We start from the raw sequence: 17,931 nt of genomic DNA on the forward strand, positions 1-17,931 counted from the left end.
CATGGTAACCAGGCTGACTGTTATTTCTCTAGATGATTCTTACATTATGTCATAATATTTTCAACAATACGTATTACAATACTGGGTGGCCATTTATTGTACTTTAAAAAAGTATTTAGCCACTACTTGAAATGTAAATGCATTGAAAATAAATTGACAAGACATAGCAATTTGTTCCAAGTTGAATACAAATGGAACAAAAAAATAAAACTCAACTTAAAAGCCTACCACAAAAATGTGAATGAATCATTTATAGAATAGCAAGGTTTTCTTCAACAGTGTGGCAGCAGCTCACTGGCATGAAGAATTTTGCTTTCTAGCATCTGCAAGAACTAAAAACTAAGTTCAGAGGGTACCTCTTTCTAATTCCAGCAAGAAGTGGTAGTTATATAATGAGGGTTTTGAAAGAACAGAAAGACAGTCTTTACTGCCAAAGACAATTTACAAAATACCTTACTAAAACTGAGATCCCAAGATTACTCACTGGAAAGTTTCAATTAGGTAAGATCTGACTATCAAGTTTCTAACTAAGTCTTCTAATTATTGATAAATCTCCAAGTTTTACAAAAAGCATTATTTACATATTTTATTGAACTGTGACTCCTCTCCTATGCACTCTTCAACCGTTGTTCTTTTTTAAACCATTTTGATGCAAATGATACCAGAGAATATGCATTCTAAAAACAAACAAACAAAAACCTCCAAATGACTAGGATGGTTTTTCATCCTCTGACATTATCTTCTGGGATACAGAAGTTCCATACAAAAGCCCTACAGAAATACAATAAATTTGTGAATACATTTGTGTATGAAAATGTAGTATTTGTAGTTATTTTGGACTCGATATCCATCAAAATGTTATCTAATTTTTCCACAAAGGTCTCACACATTGAGCTAAATTTATTCATTCCTCCAAGTTATCTTTATTATTGAGATGGGATGTTAAAAACAGCAAAGTTCTAAGTATGGCTTACTCTATATGTGTAAGTGGCACTGCATTCCATTTCAGGCACCAAGAACACACACTTCATATTAAGTGTCCCTATCCTTTTGACCCACTGTGAAATGTTAGGACTGTGCAGTCATCAAATATAAAGCATGCAAATACAGTAAAAAAGTTCTACCCCTACCTTGCTACTTCCATTCCCTTCTAGGTGCTTCTTAGAAAGAACCATCCTGTCTGCCATTGTTCACTTAGGAGTTCTGCCACACTGTGTAATCTAAAATTTTGTACACTTTATAAGCTTATGTTGAACCCAACTCTGGTCAACTAACTTTCTTCACTCAATGTTGTAGCTCTATCTGTGCTGACCTATACATATGAAAACCTGTATCCTACCTAGCTCTCTCACTCTAGCTAAATACAGCAAGGCATTGCATGGCTCATGGCCACTGGTGAGTGTCGTCTTGGCAGTTACTAGAGACCCTATTTCTACTCTCAGGAGTACTCCATGTATGCTCTAGTACACACGCTTTCTACACTATGCCAATGCTGTCCTAGTGCAAGCACTTTTAAACTCTGTAACCGAGAGTACCACAGCACGCACACTTCATACTGCAACCTAATGAGCATTCATTCATGCATATACTCTTAGAGACATCTCCCAGCAGGCTGTACTCTATTTCTCCAATGAACCATGACAGAGGAGAACCAAGATATATCGGTTTTAAAAATCACAAGGAAAAAGGTAGGTAACAAGTTTTGATTCTGTGTTTGTAACATCTTAAATACATAATAAAGCCTTGAAACATACTATCAAGAAGGAGAAATGGTACAGAGGACTCACAAATGAACAAATTTATCAAGTACTACCAAAGTAGTTAATACCAATTACTAACCCTCCCAAGAATTGTGAGCCTATTCAATTACCACCTGACATTGTCTGAACCTTCTAAGTTTAGCTATAGGATGAGTTTTATATACAGGGGTCATGATAAGGACTTTAGTGACATCTTCACCACTGCTGACTATTTGGGACTCTATTCCTAGCAACCCCTTGTTCATATTCACTATCTTTTCTTAGTTTACCACAATCACTTATATATTCAATTACATAAGCTTTATACATCTTCAGACAGCAAGTGATTTTTGAAGGTCTTTGTATATTTTAACATTTCACATTAGTGTGGTCAGATGTATCAGCTACTTTAAATGTTATCTGGTGGTACACATTATTTCTATCATTAAGAAATGTGTTGCCAGGTGGTGGTAGCACACACTTTTAATCCCAACACTTGGGAGACAGAGGCAAGCGAATCCCGTAAGTTCGAGGCCAGCCTTGTCTACAAAGGCAAGTTCCAGAACAGGCTCCAAAGCTACAGAGAAACCCTGTCTCAAAAAACTAAAAATGTAAAATTAGGGGCTAGAGAGGAGGCTCAGAGGTTAAGAGCACTGACTGCTCTTCCAGAGGTCCTGAGTTCAATTCCTAGCAACCACATGGTGGCTCACAACCATCTGTAATGAGATCTGGTGCCCTCTGCTGGCCTATAGGATATATGTAGGCAGAATACTGTATACATAATAAATAAATCTTTTTAAACAAGTAAAATTATAAGAAAAAGAAGAAAAGAAAAGGAAAGATAGAAAGATAGAAAGATAGAAAGATAGAAAGATAGATAGATAGATAGATAGATAGATAGATAGATAGATAGATAGATAGATAGATAGATAGATAGATAGAAAGAAAAGAAAAGCAGTATTACTGTCTAAGAATCTAACACATTTAACATTTCACCTCTAGTAGCCGATTTGGAATATATTTACAGATAAAGTATATTCCCTCCTTGATACAGACCACAAAGTGCACCAGCACCACAACTTCCAAGTTTTCTCTGACAGTGTATGACACTATCTGTGTTTCTGGGCTCTTTGGCTTTCTTCTGGTAGTCTACACCTGAAACAGATATCACTGTATATTAACCCCAAAGCTACATGCTGCTACACCTGGACCTGTGAATGAACTTCTTTCTCCCCTGCTGAGATGCTCTCTGGAATGAATTACTGAAGAAAACTGGCAGCTTTACAATACTGCTTCTTCCTATAAATGCAAGCATTTCTTTCCTATAATTTGAGCTGGGAGTTATATTTGCTCCTAGGTATTTTGTAGCTTGTGTTATTTTAAATGACATGCTTTTCAAATTTAAACTTTGTTACAATACAAACACATTGACTTTCACAGTTTTTAAAATTAATTTTATTGAGGCATAATTTGTATAGAAAATATGTTAAATATGTGGTTGGATGAATTCTGTTTCTATTGTAACTACTATATCAATCAACAAAGCCTTTCACCCAAGTCTCTCACATCCTTCACTCTGCCTTTCCAATTCATGCAGCTGTTTATTGGTGTGATCTGTACACTTATCAGTTATATAAAATTTTTAATCTTGTCTTCCTAGTTTTCTAAATATTTTTACTTTAAAGGCTGATTTTTATAATTTTCTCCTGTCCTCCATCATGAGCTTCCTACTGCATTCCCCTTTGCTGTGATAATTTTGTCAGTGCAATGAATTTCATTTACCAATTTGCTAATGTTCAATCATCCTTACATTAAGGCTAACTCCAATTAATTATGGTCTGGTTTTTGTTTTGTTTTTTTTTTTGGAATCAACATTAACATTTACCTCCAACTTTCACCATGCTCATCAAGTTATTTACTAACAAATCCTTAGGCTTCAAATTTCTCATTGAACTAACTGCACTGCTGACCACAGGACTTTTTTTCTGTTGCACACACCCCAAGCGTGCTAACTGAACTATACATTACTATTCTTTCCTCTGGTTAGGGAAACAGCACCTCATCATTCTATTCTACATAATTTTCTAGTTTTCACCGAGGGGTTCCTCACACCACACTCAGAAGTATGTATTTTATGGACAACAAGGTCCAGTGATATAGGTGCTCTTGACAACCTGAGTACAATCTGCAATCCCAGGCAAATGTGAAGAAACACAAACTACACCAGTATGCTGTGGCAGGCAGACCACGTCATTGTTTTAAGTGCGTATTTTACTATCAACTATGGATTACAGGACTGTTATGTTGCTGACTTAACTGCACTGGAACCAAAGATTGTGATTTAAGCAAAGAATTTCTGAACCCTTCCTTTGGGTCTAACACATAATTTTTGTACAAGTCTATGACTACTTGAAAAGACCACATATTGGTCATTGTGGCGTACTTGCTAACTACCTCACTCTAAACATGGACACTTTTGCTTTTCTGACTTGTTTCTCAGTGAGGAGGACTGAATCCAGCACCTTGGTAACTTTTTAAAATCTATCTTTTCTTAAATAACTCAGAGGTGTGTTAAAATTCCTACTATAAAATGTTTATCCTTCTAATTCTGTCAATCTTACTTTATAGATTACTGGGAAAATCCTTTTCCATTCTTTTACTATTAAATTATGCAATCATACTTTCAGGAATCTATCTCCAAATCAAAGCCCTAATTCAAAATGTGAAACTTTCTAGTCCAACATGACACTATAAATGCAGAATTCCACACCCATGACCTCACGTGTTTGTTCCAGTCAAAGTATAATAAGCTCATTAAAAATACTGTACAAAATTAATATCATGCTATACATACAGGGTATATATGAACATAAATAAATTTCATACTCAGGCTTGTGCCCCATCTCTAAGACATCTTTTTATGCATATATTCCAAGATAAAACAGAAACTCTACTCAGCCCAAGAATCTAAGACTTTCAATTTTTTCCTAATATTTGGTTGAATTTTTTTAAAGTCCATTTTTCTTTCATCTGTAAATTTAACCTAAAATTATATACCTGGATATGGTGTTTTAAATGAAATGCCCCCCATAACTTCAGGCATTTGAATATTTAGTCCCCCCCACACACATTGGTGGTGGTGTTTGGGTAGCATTAGGAAGCATGGCTTTGCTAAGGAGTGGGGCAGGCTTTGACATTTCAAAAGCCACATGCCATTCCTAGTTTGCTTTCTGCTTTCTACTTGCCTCTCAAAATGCTCTCAGCTGCTCCACCCCTCCACTCCACATGCACAGGAGTAGCACATTCTTATCTTTCTGGAACCATAAACTCTTCTGCATTAGTCAGAAGTCCTTTCTTCTTTAAGCTGCATTGGACATGGTGTTTTAACATGTTTTAACAGAAGGAGAAAAGTAACTAAAACAACACTGGCTTATAAATATATTTAAGTTCTATCATTTTATTTTGTTTTCTAATTTGTATATATTTATTCTTTTTCTCCATCACTCCCTTATGATCAATTTTTCTTCATTTATATCTGCTCATCCTAACAGATTTATCAAATTATACATTCTACTTTAATTCTTCAAAAGATGACTCTTAAAACTGTTTGAATGGGAAACTTGAACTCATCAGTGGTTACAAGTAAAGACAGTATAGCCTATTAAAAGAAATAATAAAAGCAACTTTAAATTATAAATAATAATAAAGGATCCAGGTATAGTGATACATACCAACTCTCTGCTACTAGGGAGGCTACAAAAGATGATCTCTTAAATCCACAAGTACAAGACCAGCCTAGTGCAACACAGCTAAAAGTCCCCATGCTTCCCCTTAAAAATAAGTGAATTTTTTTAAAAAAAGAAAAAAGGCTCATAAGAATAGATTAGGTAAGGAAAAGGGAACATAACTCATAGGTGAAAAATGACAAATAGTAACTGTGAATAACTTAGGAACTGTTAACTCTAGATTAGCTGTAGTCCCGGGAAGCTAAGAAACATCAGGCTAACCCACAAGCTGAAACTGGGGGTCGGGAAGGAGGGAGAAAACTGACAGGGCCGGATGAGATCCTTCAAGTAACTCCCCAACCTCTACAGGTTAACTGACTGCTTCTGTCTCACTGTTCTGTGAGTAAAACATGTCCTAGGCTAGGTATCACTGACAGTAAATGAACAAGAACACACTAAGGACTTCCCCAAACTCTGTCCTCTGTTGGGTCCTGGCCTTTAAACATGAACAGCCCGACTTCTACCTTGTTGGTTAGATTCTTAATATTCTTCAATAAGTTATCTATCAACCTCAGAGAAGACATACACACACTAACATTGAGAGCTTACAAACAGCCCACTCAGCTGTCTTCCATAAAACTTAAAGGAGACAACAAGTATCCCCACATCTCTACAGCTTTGCAGACCCCAACTTCTTGGTAAAGCATAAATACAATCACTGACTACCTGAAGAAATATGGCAAAAACAAAAAAAAGGAGCTTCAAGAAAATTGATATATACATAGAGGAGAAAAAAACTCAATCATCAAGACGACAGAGCAACACTGACGCAAAAGCAGCATGTACTCCGAGGGAACACAAAGGAGGAGAACTCTCAGTGTAGTAGCTGAGGAAGGCAGAACAATCACCCCCATCCACCCACACACACAGCAATAGAGGAGTAAAAAAATACATGAAAACTCCCCAAAGGTAGAAAACAAAAAGAGCAGAAATGTGAAGAAAATAGGAGGAGCAATTCTGAGGTCCAAGGTCCAAACAGGAGTTCCAGAAGGACAACAGAGTTAACAGAGAGAAAGGTACCAAAGAAACCAAGGAAAATCTCCAAACTAGAACACAGATGTTTCCACATGAAAGAGGCCGTCACAACTGAAGTACAGCAAAGGGTCAAAGCCCACCTAAGCCATAGTTGATGACAGGGAAACCTCACAATGTTGAGGACAAAGCTGGAAGTTGAGGGATGAAAACACAGGCCATACAGATCAAAGGACGAGAATGGCTCTGGTTTTCCCAACACAGCACTAAGTTAACTGAACAATTAATTACTCTCAATCTGAATTTCTATTCTCCCAGAAATGAGGTGACTCTCACTGTGTTCTGATTTAGTGATGATCAATGCTACTGAGTGTATTTTCAAATACCTCTGTCCATCCGTGTATCTTCAGAGAAATGTCCATTTGAGTTCTTTTACCCATTTTTTAATTCTTTTGTTCTAGAACTCTTTAAATAAACACTCAGGACACCAAAACTTTATAAGATACACTATTTCCAAATATAAGCTCTCATTTTGAGAATTATCTTCACATTTTATTTTCTTTAATGCACTAAAGTCCATAAAGTTCCAACTCACCTTTTCTGTTCATGCAAGTACCTTTGGTGAATTCACAAAACCATGCCACATCTCATATCAATGAGCTCTAACTTGTCACTCTTTTCCCTTCCAATTACTTGTACTTCTGGAAGCATTTCTTTGTAATTAACTGTTACGTAGTAGTAAAAACACTGAGACATTCTATGTTTTGCACTAAGTGTTAGAAATCTAACACTGTGTATCCTATCCTTATAGTCCATCACAATTCAGATGAACCATCTTAAGAGATGTTGGAGCCACACACAATTAAAGGCTATCATGCCAGACAGAACAGCTCCAAAATATGTAAGAAACTAGTAATAATAGGGACATTTCTGCAAAGCAAAACTACAGTAGGAGATGAGAGAAATTACTTTGCACTTCAATTTCCTATATAGTTGCTTTTGATTTGTGTACTATATGTATAACTATTACCGATGCAGAAATTATTAAATTTCCCCTCCCTAAGACAGATATTCTTGGCCCACTACTCTAAGAGGCACAGCTGTACAGGCACTTAAGGAGGTAAGCCTCTGCTGTCACACTGTTTCTAGTATCATAAAACTAAACATAATTTAAATGCCCAGCAAAAGAGTAAAGGTACTTGCCACCTCTGGACATTAGTGGCCCACATCTTAAATCCCAGCACTCGGGAGGCAGAGGCAGGCAGATCTCTGTGAGTTCGAAGGCAGCCTGGTCTACAGAGTTAGTTTCAGGACAGCTAAGGCTGTTACACAAAGAAACCCTGTCTCGAAAAAAACAAAAACAAAACAAAAAGGGTACTTGCCACCAAGCCTGATGACCAGAGATAATCCCCAAAATACTTATGTTGAAGAACCAATTTCTATAAGCTGTCTTGTGGCCTCCAAAAGCACACCGTGATATGTGCACGCACAAGTGTGAATGTGAACACAACATGTAAAATGTATAAAACCTGAATGCTAACATAACCAGAACAAAAGGCATTTATCATGTACTGACATAAAACAATCTATGAGATGAACTTCCAAGTATAATATTTGACCAATGTGCTAAAAGGCAATATTTGTCCAAGTGTGCCTGTAGGTGAACAAAAGCTTGGTAGCACTATTTGCCTTTGCAAAGGCAGGTGAGTGGCAAAGACTTGTGTATCCTCTGATTATCAAAACAGACTAACACACTCCCCACATGTACATCATGCCACATTTAACTGTGGCTGTAGTTTCTTTTACAATTACTGTTTCATCTTCCTGTGATACTAAAATCCAGGGGCAAACTAGTATCCCCTAGCTCCTCCCAGAAGCCTGACTTTTGTCTTACTTTTCCTACAATCACAATCTCTCCCTTTCTCAACTAAACACATGAGAAACTTTGTAGTCTATTTTATCCGACACTGCTGTGTGTTTAAAGTGGAAGAAACAGTTCTGACCGGTACTGTGCTAGCATGTTTGCATGTCACTACAGGAAACCAAGACTGGACATGATCACACATACCTTTGATCCCAGCACTAAAAGGCTGAGTCAGGAAGATCTCAAGTTCCTCTCCTGGACTACACAAGGTGACCTTCTCTGGGAAAAGTAAACAACCAAACAAATCAAACAATATTTGGATAAAATAGTTCATTCCAGCAAACGATGATGAAAGTAGCACAACCATTTGGGAAAAAGACTATGAAACTTGACATTTCATCTAAGAGAATAGGAGAAAATCTGGCAAGAAAAATCCTTGCCAAAAGCTCAAATGGAGAACAGAAGCAGGAGTCAAATACAGAAAGCAAATGCAGGGCTAGAGAGGTAGCTCAGTGATAGAGCACTTGTCTAGGATGTAAGAAACTCCAGGTACAGTCCCTGGTGACAGACAGACAGACACACACACACACACATAGAACATGAGAGAGCAAGCAAATATAAACTGTTCTTTCAAATGGCCGAGGAATATAAAGTATTCCCTAATACATACTTGAATTTTTACTTCAACAGAAACCAGAACTGGCGAAGTGGCTCAGTGGGTAAAAGCACTTGCAGCACAAGCATGTGCACCTGAGTTTGCATCCCCAGCAACCATGTAAAAAGGTAGGAGGAGAACAGAGACAGGAGCATCACTGGAGCTTGCTGGCCACCAGCCAAAGTGTAAAACAGAAAGCTGCAGGTTCAACACAGACACTATCTAGCGGGACTAAGGCAGAGACGGGAGACACCTCATGTCCTTGAGGTTCTGGCCTGTGTGTGCGCACCCCCCCCCCCCCCGCACACACACATCCTACATATAAAAAATAAAAACTGAGGTGGGGTCGTCACTGCAAGCTCAATTACCTTAATTCTTCCTACAGAACCTATAAAAGTTAGAGAGAGAACCAACTCCATAAAACTCTTCTCTGACCTCCACATGAGCACCTTGGCACACACACCCACATCATACACAACAATAACAGATTTTTAAGAGAAACTCAAAGTTAACTATGTTAACAAGAAAAAATTGAAAAGAGAATGATGAATACCTTATAGGATATCCAACGCTCCAAGGGAAATACTGTAAGAATCACTAATTTAGACTGTTGGCAAACACAGCACACTAAACAGAGAAAAACATCACCTGACCTGAAATTTCTTGTGTTAATCAACGAAATCACTAGTAAGAAGGCAATAATAAGGATTTTTAAAATTAAAATATAGAGGATATAGCTCAGGAGTAGTGTTTGCTTAGTAGGTTCAAACCTCACCATTACCCCCAATTAAAATATATATTTTAAAAAATGAAAACCAGATTCTTCAATTCTCTTAGTAATAAGGTACCTTCCAAAGTTTTAAACTAGTAAAGAAGAACCTAAGTCAGCCTCACGGAGGATGGCAAGTAATGTGCCTTCTAAACAAGAAGAAAACATTCACATGTGCAATTTTATGGACTGTTACAACCAAATGTGTGTCTGGATCTAACCCCTGAAGCAGGCAGTTAGTTCAATGAATCCACCCCACATAAGGGGTAAGCTCTATGTAGACAAGCTGTTTCATTTAGTTCAGTGAAGCTCTACCCGACACAGGAAGTGAGCCCTGTGTAGACTACCTGTTCCACGCTGGCCAAATTTACACCTTTAATAGGCTGTGTGGAAGCTGCTTCTCTATCATCAGCTCATAAGCATCCCAGACCATAAATGCACACCAGCACAAGACTGCACAGGCCCAAATGCAAGTCAGCAGAGTGCCATGTTTTCTTAATGGCCTTTCCAGTCCCCAGGTCTGTTTTGTCTACTCTTGAAGCATCACCTAGTAGTCCCACATCAATCATGTGGCAGTGCTTGTAGGCTACAAATTTAACTCAGCACATTTAGAGCAGCTGCTGCCAATACAACTTTCTACAATGGTAAAAGTGGTCTTTGCCTGTGATGTCTAATACAGCAGCCAATACCTATAATATAGCCATCTAAAGTTAGATGAAAATTAACTGAAACAACATAAAATCTAACTTCAGTTCCTCAGCCAAATCATCTGTACTTCAAGTGCTGAACAGGTATCACATCTGACTGCTACCTGACACATACACAGCCCAGGCTTCTATAAAACTCCTGCTCCACAAGCAAGCTTCAAAGGCCTCTGCGAGCAAGAATGCCCACTCCCCCTTCCTACTATTACTACCAATTTAAAAAATTATTTTGAATCTTTTCACAGAGTATTCTTCCTTCCTGAATACATTAAACCTACAGGAGGTACCCAGCCAAAAAAGAGAAAGAAGTGGGGCTTTGAAGATAACTCAAAGAAACACAGGCCTTCCTTCAGCTGCAACTGCATAAAAGCTACTTACAGATTTTATAGACTTTTGGCCAACAAACTCCACATTTTCAAAGCTTGTACATCTAAAAAAAAAAAAAATCAGTAACAATTTCACATTAAGTTCCAAATGTTAACAAGAAACTTAGAATTTGTTCAGGATTTCTTTGTGGGTACAGCTGTAAAGACAGTGTCTGTAGAGGCCAAGGCTAGAAAGGAAGTGGGGGGCGGAGAAATGAAGAGGTGGGGGAAGAGGATTAACCAAACTAATGATATATGAAAGAGTCATATGGAAACCTACTACTTTGTAAGACAATTTAAAAATAAAATAAAAATTTGAAGGGGGGTATCTGCACAGGTAGATAATGCTGTTACTGAAAGTCATGCATTATTAAATGAAATAAATCTCCAATGCCAGGCTATAAGATACTGTTCTATGAGTTATTATGAGGAAGATCCCACCCCTACCCCCTCCAACATGTGTGTGTGTGTACGTATAAGCTATTGCCACATGAGGAAGATCCCACCCCTACCCCCTCCAACATGTGTGTGTGTGTGTGTGTGTACGTATAAGCTATTGCCATATCTCTTGGTTGACCACCAGAACTAGATGATTACTCTATTACCAAAAATATCACACTTTGATTTCAGCACATAAAGAAATCACGTTATAACTGAGATGGAAGATTCCCCCTGCCAGCTTTTACAGTACTGAAAGGGAAAGAAAAATCAACTGTTTGACCTAGGTGTACTCTTTTGAGGTTAACAACCTGCCAAGCAAGATGTGCCCACAGGTGCCATAGTGGCATGACTGCTAGGAGACAGCCAACTACTTTCTGACACTGTAAACTTGGCAAAAAGCTCTTGACTAGAGAGGTGCCAGGTGGTAAGGAAGAACCTACTACTGGTGTTTGCTAAATGGGCAAGGCATCCAACCGCCTTCTACATAATTACAAACTAGCTTCTGCAGTGAGTGGGTGACGGTCAGCATATAGATCATAACCCATCAAAGTGCTCAGAAATAAGAGATGTGATGAGTATTCAGCTCTACACAAGACATCTCTATCACTATGCTCCAAGGCTTAGGGAATATCAACAGTCGAGGAAGCAGAAGGAAAAAAAAGGAAGAACAGAAGATGTGAAGGAGACTGCTGTGAAACATCATCTTCTGGGCATGGGGACTGCTACAGTGGTTACCTGCACGAGACTGGAACCATCAAGAGTCCATTATGGACAGAGGAGGGGCTCATAAGGTTCCATAGCTATATGCAGTCAACAGTGCTGGGAGGGGAGTCATATTCCTTAGAGGCACAGTCACTACTATGTTATCCCTTTTCCAGTAAATAACCCACAACACATGCACATGCAAGCACCAAAGTAGAAAGGTTATCTTTGTTGGGAAGGGGTTTGGTGGGAGATGGGGGAAAAATAATAACAGCTAATGGGGGGGGTGTCAAAGAATATTATGCTTGTGTAAAACTATGAAAGAATATTTTTAAAACAAACATAAAAAACACAACAAATCCCCAGGCAACTGTACTAAGATTAAGCAAAACTGACTGAGCTACAGACCATTCACACTGCAGGATGTGAGGGAAGAGGACAGATCACAAAATCACCATAACATATCTAGCCACCTGGTCAAACTAGAGGCAATGCCTAAATCCAACTGGACTGACAAATTTTATTTTCCTAATCAAATTACTGAAGTGAATTAAAAAAACGTAGTTAAGGACATAAATCTAGAATCACAGCTAAAGGTATCCCGCTACATTACAAAAAATAACCAAAACTGACCAGTGACAAGCAATCAGTCCCTGTGCATTTTAATGAAAATAATTAGTTTCTTTATTACAGCTAAGATGCTTTACTAAAAGATCACCAACAATTATTTGATAGAGATTTAGAAAATAAGCCTGAGGTATGAAGTAGGACCCAAATAAATAACCAAAGTCGCCAGGCATATTGGCTTATACCTGTAATCTCAGCATCTGGTAGGCTGAGTCAGAAGGATTAATGAGTTCAAGGCCAGCCTGATCTACACAGAAAGTTTGAGGCCAGTTTGAGAAAATCTGATCTACACAGTAAGCCCCTATCTCAGGAATATTTTTTTTCAAAACCAAAGCTAATAAAATGAAGAAACAAGAAACCCTGACCAGAGGTGGGTGCATTGTTCACATTTGCTCTGTCCAGGAAATTTGTAGTATACTGTTTCTCAAAGCCTGAGAGAAAACTCTCACCTAACACCAGCAGGCTAAAGAAAGGATGGACTTCTCTCCAGATCCGATGCTGTATCCCAAAAGTCACCTTTCCTGAGAAAGAGCTCTTGTATACAAGATACTGTGGGTCTTTCATGAAGTCCTTGGCTACAGCACAATGCTCTGTGCCCCATCTGTAAACCATCCTGAATAATCATCTAAGTATATTAGTAGTTAACAGGGTGTTTAAAAGGGTTTTCCCCAAACCAAATTTAAGTTAACTGATGAACATTTACTGCTAGGCTTTCAGGTCTGGCGCTGCTCTGAATGGCCCCAGACATGCTAGTCAAGTTTGGGATACTCTTCTGTATCTTGAAGATTATCTCTATTATCCCCTCCAGGCTGTTATCTGTTTTCTCTTAACAAAGGTAGTAAACTAAAAGTCCCCCATCCTCCTACCTACTCCCCACCACACCCTGTTAGGCCTCCACTACCCATCATCTACTAGTTTCAATCTACTGTGGACTTAGATGCCAGATAACTTTGTCAAAAACATTTTAAATAAATACTAACAGGTTCTAACAAGGACCTGAAAGGATTCTCCTATGATTTAAGATACAAACTTGTACAACTAGGCTGAAGGCCTCATTGCCCAATGTCTGTTTCTCATCCCAATTAATAGGAGGTCGGGGATAACAGTATTAGCAAATCATTTGCATTAAGAGCCCAGATAACTAACTAAAGAACAAGAATGTTAAATTGAGACTCCTGTCTCAAAGAATGGTCTCTCTCAGTTCTCTAATTTTATAACAATCTTAAGAGGTAAAAGCTACTTCTACTTTTAGTAAGAAAACCAAGACTTGGGAGTTTAATTTACCCAATACCACAATGAGAAACCAAATACCAGCCTACTGCTTTTAGTCCAAGCTCCACCACCATTCCACTACATGACAATGCTGCCCAATCCCGCATTCTTGGCTTAACTATTTGCATACAATATTCCTTTCACTGGAACCCAAATGACTCAAGTTCCTTTTCTTTCCTTAACCACTCCCTTTAACTAAGGGCAATCGTTAATCAAACTGAGACCAAAGTAAGCTTAGCAACTGTATATCTGCTCAACAAGCATGTTTCTCAAAGATCAGCTGTATCTTCTTCAATTTGAAGGAATTGCAAAGTGGCAGACACTACCCCCACCCCAACAAAGAGACTGTTCTTAGTGACGTAGGAGCTAATACATCCCATCTGCCCTAATGCCATCCTTTACACTTGATAGAGAGCAGTGCAAGCATACTTCAAGAATCTACTATGAATGAATTTATTGAATGCTCAGGCTCAACTTATAAATTCTAACATAATTTACTCAGGGGCCTTGGTCATCAGACAGGAGTTCTTACTTTTCTAATTCCACTCAGGAATACTGGTATGACTAGCCACAAAAAAAGTTTGTGTGAAAGTGGGCAAGTGTTACTTGTGCAATAAGAGTGATACCAAATTCTTTATACTAAGTTTCTGACACACCTTTGCAATACTTAGTGAAAAACATTTTGCACTTACAGAAACCAATGGCCTAAAAATGTCTTTTCTGCTTCTACACAAAGCATCCAAAAAGATATGCCTCTCTCCACCCCCTAAAAAGGATTCTTGTCCCAAGAATATGAATAAACCTCCATCTGCCAGACTGCACTATATACAGCTCCTGCATGCACTACAAAAGCACCTGTATAAAAAAGGCTGCTGCGAACATGGCTTCTGGAGTCCAGAGCATTAAACCAACAGAATCAAAGCCCAGCAAGAAGGGAAACAGGCCCAAAAGTCAAATCTGATAGTTCTGACAGAATATAAAACTCAGAAGGTCCTTATCCACTAGTTCATGCAGCTAAACTGAGTTAGTTTGTTCATGTGCATCCTCCCTAAGGCAAAGTCCTGAGTAAAAGCTACGTTGTTACCTATAGTATCAATTGCTGTCCTCATTCAGTACCACCTCTGTTCTACTGAAGGAAAAGGCTGTGTACAAAACAAGCCCCAATATTCTTACCAAGAGTTCAAACACATAGTCAAGCCTAATAGGCCCCAAACAGGAAATTACTGTGCAGTTTTCCCCAAGACTATTACTTTGTAAACCATACAGATTGCATAGCAGTTTAGTGACGAGAACCTTAGAACCATGAAAACCAAACTTTGCTGAACACCTACAACATGAAATCACTTCAGATGCAGCTACAATACAGGAAACGCCAATCTCAGTCCAGTAGTTAGCCTGGCCAGTGAGCAGCTTCAACTCATTTAAATCACTTGGATTTTAACATTAAGCACATAAGCTGACACTCTAGAAATGTCCAAAGATCAGAACAATTTTTCTTACCACCTCAGGTAAGTTTATGCAAAAACAAAGACATTATAAAAAATAACAAGTGTTACTTTATGAACTTAATATAAACATTTGCCAAATGACCTAACATAAAAAAATTCCTTATGGAGTTGTTTCATAGTTAAATGGAAGGAAAGGAAAAAAACCCTTAAACTATAATACTTCTTCCATGTCTGGATTCCATCTGCTTCAATAACTCATGAATTGAAACTATTCCAACTTCAATTTAACTACTTAACACTTCTCTGTAAAGGAGAAAATTGCTTCTTACAGGGATCAAAGTAAACTAATAGGAAAGATATTTCCAGTATGGCAGCAAAGGTATTCTTGTGTTAGGCTCAAGAGAAACATCCTCTCTCTCAGTGTTAAGGGGTCAGCCGAAATCACGAAAGCTAAAAGGGACTCTGGAAACTGACATATCAGGGTACCACTGTTAAAAAGATGATCTTCAGCTTAGTTTGCCTGATGATTCATTTATTTACAATGTCGTTTTATTAGTTTAAAACATTACCATTTAGAATATTCCAACAAAGCCTGACAAAGGCGGTACGCTGTTTCTGAATTATTTTCACCTGGTCAATTTTTTTTCCTTTAAATTCGTGAGGCAACAAACAGGTAGTATTTGCCTTTAAGGGCGAAGGGAAGGGATAACAAAATCAACCTCGATTTTTGTTTTCCTTTTGTTCAGGTTCACAAGGAAACCATAACACGCAAGGGTAAGAAGACAAAAGTACCTGGCCCAAGGACAGTCTCCCTACAACAAAATAATCCAAGCACCGATTGTGAAAACCAAGTCTGAAGTATGTGCAATCAATTAGCATGCTTCCGAAAGGCGTGTGATTAGAAACTAATAGGCTGCACCCACGGAGCAACTTTCCCAAGTGCGTGGAGGATGAGCCCGGGAGTCTCAGTCACGAGCGTGTTTGTGAGTACACACTGCGATTGGGGACCCGCGACTGTTACACTTAACAAAGACTACAGGAAAGAGGATTGGAAAAAAAAAAAAAAAAGGAAAAAGTGGAAGCGAAGCAAAGTACCACACGCCCCTAAGTCGGCTCCCGGGCCCTTCTGCAACGCAAACCGCGAGTGCGGCCGCGCGCCGGGATTGAAGAGGGCCGCAAGCAGGCTGGGCGGGGCGGGGGCTCGCGGCCCTGCCCACGGCGTCGACCCCGGCCCGCGCGCCACGGCCCGCCACACCCCACACGAGCGGCCACGTGACCCGGCCCCGCACACCCCTGCCCGGGAGTCCCGGCGCCCCGGCTTTACCTGCACCCACTGCCAGGTCCCGCCCCGTCCGAGCCGAGCCTCGGACCTTTTGTTCCTTCCTCTTCCGACGGGCTCCGCGCCGCCGGAGGAGTGGGCGCGCGCAGGCGGAACTGCGCCGCGGGGCCCCCGCCCCGCCCCCAGGCCCGCGCTCGCCGCGGCGGGCGGACGGGTGGGGAGGGAGGGCGCCGCCAGCTCCGCTCGGCGCGTTCCCGCGCCCCGGCCTTGCCCGCACCCCGCGTCGCCGCCCTCCGCCCCGGCCGCGGCCGCCGAGCACCTACCTTCGGGCGGCTCGCACAGCGCTCGCGAGCTGCAGGCTGGCGAGCTGCTCCTCCGCCGCCGCGCGCGGTAGCCCCGCCTCCCTCCCCGAGCCGCGGGCCCCGCCGATTCGCCGGCGCAGCCCCGGGCTGGCACCCTGCCGCCCGCTGATTGGCGCCCGCGGCCGCCCGTTAGGCGTGAGGCACGCCGGCCGAGCGGGACGCGCACGGAAGACGGAGGGAGCACGGCAGGGACGGAAGGAGGCCGGGCGCCGCGGGCAGGGCCGGGGGCCGAGCGGGGCGCGGGCAGGCGCGGGCCGCCGCCGCCTCCCGCCTCCGGCCCGACCGGCGGCACACGCAGCCAATCAGCGAACGGGGAGCCCGGGGTGTGAGCAGCGTGTCGGGGGGCCTGGAATCGGAAGGGAGACGTCGCTCGCTGATTGGTCCCGCCTTCCCCGTCGAGCGTGAGGCGAGGCGCGGCCGGGTGGGGTGGGCCGCCCGCGGTGGCGCTGGAGTTCGTGTCCGGCGCGCTCCCACGGGGCTCTAGGAGAAGCGCGGAAGGTCGCGCAGCCTGCCACACCCGCAGACCCCCGCCCCGGCGCCTCTGGGTGGAGCGCCGCGGCTAAGCCCTCTCCCACCTTCGTCGTGAGGCCCGAGTGGACACGTGCTCGGGCCCGGGCCCGCCCCCAGCCCGGTCTGAGCCTCTGGGCCCGCAGAGCTCGGCAGAAACCCGAGTGCTGGCTGCCGAGGGGCGCGCCCTATGCAAATGAGTGGGCGGGGCCTCGTGGAGGTGGGGGTCGCGGGCGAAAACCCGCAGAGTTGAGAGTTCTCGTCTGAGTGCTTGGGGTTAACGCTGGGCAGCTGATAGGGGTTTTTCTCCAACCCGGACCTTGGGTCCCGAATGCTCACTGTAAAGTGTGAGCCCCTGGAAGTGTGCTCTTGGATTTGCTGCCCCTGGTCCATTTTACCTTCACTGTGCCCCTGTTGCTAGGCCCCAACTTTTCACCTTT

At 41.4% G+C, this 17,931-nt stretch overlaps 1 protein-coding gene across 3 annotated transcripts in view; it reads right to left on the reverse strand.

Moving 5' to 3' along the window:
- Smad2 (SMAD family member 2) overlaps nt 1–17,268 on the reverse strand; it is a 66,112-nt gene extending 48,844 nt beyond the window's left edge. For 2 of the 3 annotated variants that reach the window (XM_057789041.1, XM_057789038.1), the window contains exon 1: nt 16,946–17,268. The gene's annotated coding sequence lies outside the window, so the exon portion shown is untranslated. Of the gene's footprint in view, nt 1–16,667; nt 16,728–16,945 lie in introns of those variants that run through there. The other variant, XM_057789040.1, reaches the window with a different exon arrangement.
- Between the last annotated feature and the right edge of the window lie 663 nt (nt 17,269–17,931).

This window comes from Chionomys nivalis, chromosome 14 (assembly GCF_950005125.1).
Source record: "Chionomys nivalis chromosome 14, mChiNiv1.1, whole genome shotgun sequence".
Taxonomy (NCBI): Eukaryota; Metazoa; Chordata; class Mammalia; order Rodentia; family Cricetidae; genus Chionomys; species Chionomys nivalis.